This window comes from Eulemur rufifrons, chromosome 29, assembly GCF_041146395.1.
Source record: "Eulemur rufifrons isolate Redbay chromosome 29, OSU_ERuf_1, whole genome shotgun sequence".
NCBI classification, from domain to species: domain Eukaryota; kingdom Metazoa; phylum Chordata; class Mammalia; order Primates; family Lemuridae; genus Eulemur; species Eulemur rufifrons.
In genome coordinates, this window is record NC_091011.1 from 69,065,361 (window position 1) to 69,070,557 (window position 5,197).

Here is a 5,197-nt window from a genome sequence, read left to right on the forward strand (position 1 = left end):
TGCAGTCCCACCAGTAGTGTATGAGTGTTCCTGTCTCTCTGCATCCACGCCAACATGTATTGTTTTGGGACTTTTTGATAAAGGCCATTCTCACTGGAGTTAAGTGATATCTCATTGTGGTTTTGATTTGCATTTCCCTGATGATTAGAGATGTTGAGCATTTTTTCATATGTTTGTTGGCAATTCTTCTATCTTCTTTTGAAAAATTTCTATTCATGTCCTTTGCCCACTTTTTGATAGGGTTCTTTGATTTTTTCTGGCTAATTTTCCTGAGTTCTAAATAGATTCTTGTTATCAGTCCTTTATCGGATGTGTAGCATGCGAAGATTTTTTTCCCATTGTGTAGGTTGTCTGTTTGGTCTCGTGACTGTTTCTTTGGCTGTGCAGAAGCTTTCTAATTTAATCAGGTCCCATTTATTTATTTTTGTTGTTGCTGTGATTGCCTTTCACTGGCCGAAATAGCTCAGTTGGGAGAGCGTTAGACTGAAGATCTAAAGGTCCCTGGTTCAATCCTGGGTTTCGGCAGGTGTTTCCTTTCCAAACTTGTTTTCTGTGTATGATCAAGGTAACCACAGAGAGAACTGGAGAGATTCCTTTGGGTTACCAAAAAAAAGTCCTAAGGTTGCTTAATGAATCTTGGCTATAATTTATTTCTTCTTCAACTTTGAAGTAGAACAGGACTTGTCCTTCAAGTTGTGTTCTACAGCCTGCTAATAATGAAAATCTTATAGTGAATACAGAGCAGTTTTATCTCCCTAAACGTCAGTCCCTATCCACTTTGTTATACACTTGTTTTAGATGAAGTCTTCCAAAGAAATCAAGTCACAATCACTTCAGGTTGGAAAATCTTCCTAATAAATGCTCACCTAAGCTCTCCATTTCTCAACATTCAGGGATTAACGCTTTTGCAACATTTGGATTCCACAAGCTACCCATGATTTTAAGTCTCTGCTCTGATCCCAGGCATGGTGCTGCCTGAAGTTCTTTGGCTTCTGGTGAGGATAGACACTCTCAGTGGTTCCAAAGCCTGCTTGATTGCAAGCCACAAGAGGGCAGCCATGTCTCAGGGCTTCCATTTCTGCAGACTTACGGGGCAGCATCGCTAAACCAATTTGAGACATTAAAATCTTCTCCCTATCCAAACTAGGTGTTCATAGAGGTGGAGATTAAAACTAATTTTCATTTCACAACTTCATAAATGAATTTTGAAAATTACATATAATATCAAATAAATCTATTTTCCCCCCAAAAGATCTGGTTTTAAACAGGCATTCTCCCCTCAAAAGAGAAATTCCAACATCAGTTTTGTGTTTAACATGTCTCTAATTTGAGATTGTAGTTTTAGAACCATAACTTTCCATGTTTGGAAGTGGGCACCTCTTTCCCACAAAAATCTAATAGTGAGGTAGAAGATTTCTTCGGCTGAAGTCTAGAAAGTAATGTTTTAATCTGAGGTGCAGTTAAGCATATCACCTAAGAGTCAAAATCTCTAAAGAACCTCCAAAATGTAAAAGGTGGGACCCCACAAGACTCCTCCTTTAAAAGAGTTGAATTTGAAGAAACACATCTTCAGAAACCCCTTCTTTTGAGTCTATCTTGCATCCCATCACCTGCTGCCACCAGGAAATGGAAATACCTCACTTAGAGAAGTGTGTGTATATACTGTAAGTCTATTATGTCAACATTTCCTATTGTTCCCCAAAGAGCAAGATGATTCCTAGCTCCTCTGGCCATCTGAACAAGAGTGAAGGTTATCGTTCCAAACCATTCAACTCATGAGTTTATCATCACATTATTCCTCCTGCGCAGTTTCCCTCCTCTTCCACTCCTCTTACTACCTCTAGCTAAAAGATGGAAGTTGTTTGTCATCACTCTCTGATAAAGGACAGAGCTCTGTTCCTTCTCAGCCCAAGATGGATTCAAAGCATACTCCTTTTCCTACCCCCTTTCCATCCAATGCCATCAGTCTCATCACTCACACATAACACACACACACACACACACACACACACATTGTGTAGCTCGACTACATTTCCACTTCCACGGTGCCATCCTATTTCTCTTTTGTCATTTATCCTCCTTTGTTTCCTTCCTTTTCCTGAGATTGGCCAGTGGTTTTTCTTTCCAGCTTTGTTTTCTTCATTGATTTTTTGCAAAATAGATGGGAGCTAGAAGGATTACTTGAAAGGCTAGGTTACTAATCAATGATTTCCAAACCCAGTTCATTATTAGAATCCCAGTGAAAGGTTAAAGAATACATTGGCAGGTCCATTCTCATAGAGTAGTACAACTCCTGTGAAGTTGAGGTATCTGTGATTTTAAAAAAGACACTACAGATAATTCTGATAGCTAAACCCTGCGCTTTTTAGCCTTAAATTGCCAGTACCTAGGACTAGCAGCTGTTAATAAATATATATGACATAATTATATATTTATTATTTAGTTAATTGATATTATAACTAATAGGAATCATAGTTGGTGATGATTACCACTATGTTGTTGAACAGAAAGTTAAATATTCCTTAAGGAAGCATTTCTTTTTACATAAGATTTTAGGGAAATCTGAACACATCAGAAACAAATTTAGTTAAAGCAGGATTTCTCATATCTTTTTATTGCTAGTGTGAAAAATGAAACTCCGAGATATATGTATCATCAAGCTTAGTTGCATAGTGCATCTCTCCCTTTTAAGTTACTTCTTATTTATTTATATTTTTAAGGGAGCATCTTGCTGGACCGTGCTATGCAGAATATAGTTTAGGGAACCTACTCTAGAACTGGCTTGGATGCTGACAATGCTATACATCTGCATGAGCTATTTGGACCAGATCTTTTCAGCTCTAGCTGCACGTTACAATTATCTGGGGAACTTTTAAAACTCATAGATGCCTAGACCTCACCTGAGACCAATTTAATTAAAATCTCTAGGGGTAAGACCAGATATTAGAATTAAAAAAAAATTAAAACCCAGATGATTCTAATGTGTCGATGAGGGTGAGAACCATTGCATTGAAACTGTAAGAAAAATGTTAAATATATTCTAAATTATTGGCTGCCAATAATAGCTAACATTTATTGTTAATTTTGTGCCAAGCATTTTCCGCATGTATTCCCTGACCAAATATTCATGGTTATTGTATGAGGCAGGTACTGCTATTACTTTCTGTCTTAGTTTGTGCTGCTGTAACACAATACTCGAGACTGGATAATTTATAAGCAATAGAAATTCATTTTCACTGTTCTCGAGGCTGGAAAGTCCGAGACAAAACTACCAGCCAGTGTCTGGTGTCTGGTGAAGTTTCACTCTCGGCTTCGCAGGTGGTGCCTTGCTGTGTTCTCACGTGGAGCAAAAGATAGAAGGAAAAGAAACTAGGGCACCCTAGTCAGCCTGTTTTATAAGAGCGCTAATCTCATTCAGGAGCTCACTGCGATCATGACCTAATCACTTCCTAAAAACTCCGCCTCTTAGTACTATCACACTGGTGATTAAGTTTCAGTATATGAATTTTGGAAAGACAACAGCATCCCCATTTACAGATGATAAAACTAAGGCATTAGAGACAAAAAGTAGGTTGTTGAAGGACATGCAACTTGCAGGTTAGAAGGTTCATACCTAGGCACTTTGATGCCAGAGCTTGGGCATTTGACCATGATACCATACTGCTTCCCTAAACTCTCTCTCTCTCTCTTTAATTTTTTTTTTTTTTTGGAATGCTTAAAAGTAACACATTTACTATTTTAAAATGCTAATAAGAAACTTAATTAACTCCAGTGCTAAGTTTTCTACCCATAAAATCAAATACTTGAATATTTTGACCACTTTAAGATATTTTTGTATTTTTTATTCTACTCTACCAGAGACTTCAGTTATTATAATAATTTTGCCTATAAAACATAACCAACATTTTCTCCACTCTGCTGTCCCACTTTTGACAATGAAATAGGGAATTGATTTAGGCTAAATTTTCCTGCCAGTAAAAAGACATTAATGTTGATTCTGGTAGTCAAATAACTCAGCCCTTCTTTCTCTTGGGTGGTAAAAATGTTTGTACTGAATTCACATCAACTAAGCATTAAAAAAAAAGGCTCAATCTAATTATCATTTCCTTATTATAGCAAAACCTTACTTGAATGGACCCCAAATAATAGAACTTTTAAATTATTAAGGAAAATATTCTATTTCTCCCTCATTGAGAAGCAAAGGAAGAGAAAGCAATTTGAAATCAGAGGCCTTCAAAAGGTACATCGCTATTGTTCCTTCCTCTGAAATGCTATTCCACTAATTATCTGCATATTTAAATAATGTTAGTTTTCTCTTGGAATCCTTTAGAAATCAACACAGAGCTGGCTGGTATGACCTCAAAATTAGGAAGACAGATAATCTTCCATTTGGAATTTAGGACATGCAAAATTGTATTGTTATTTATTCTTCTTTCTCTTTTAAACATCCATACTGTTGCTGCAATTAGATATTAAGTCTCTAGGGTCTGTGCATTCTTTCTCTTTTGATTCTCAGCTCCTAGCAATAAATGATGATTTCTCCTAGCAAATAAAGATGGTTGGGTGATGATGGGAGCAATACAGAAACAATCTTCTGTGGAGCCAGCTTTTATAACAGCTATAACATATAAATAAGTTGATATTCCTCAGGCATTTTAAGGTAATGAATCAATAAAAATTATTAAATTTTATTGATATGTTTGCAATGCTATTCTTGATATTTATTATAAGTTATTTATATTTTATATATTTGCCTATATATTTGTATAACAATATTTTATACATATTTTACTTGTATAAAATATATTATATATAATATGCAATTAATTTGGCCTATTATAATCTTATGGACAAACTTGCTATTCAAGGTAAAATAATAATGTCTTACATTTCTTTAGTGCTTTTTATTATTCAACATTTTGTTGTCTCTTTGGATTTTCGTAACCCCTGGACAGAAAGCAAGGTAGATCTTTCTTTCTGTGGGTCTCTTTGCTTGGAATAAAATTTTGCTCAAAAGGAACAAAGCAAATGGTGACTATTCTAATAGCTAGTTATGATTTTACATAAAAATGAATTTTCATTTGGGATAATTTAAACACCAGCTTTCTAATTTGAAAGAAAATATTGACAAAAGGGTTCTTCCCAAAACATATACAGCAAAAGAAATGACCATTTAGGAGCTGAGCATGATTGTATC

The 5,197-nt window shown here is 35.6% G+C and overlaps 1 non-coding gene across 1 annotated transcript; it reads left to right on the forward strand.

Annotated features, from left to right (window-relative positions):
* Positions 1 to 452: 452 nt before the first annotated feature.
* On the forward strand, positions 453 to 525 carry TRNAF-GAA (transfer RNA phenylalanine (anticodon GAA)). The gene has a single exon. It is a non-coding gene; the product is annotated as a tRNA-Phe (tRNA).
* Positions 526 to 5,197: the final 4,672 nt, after the last annotated feature.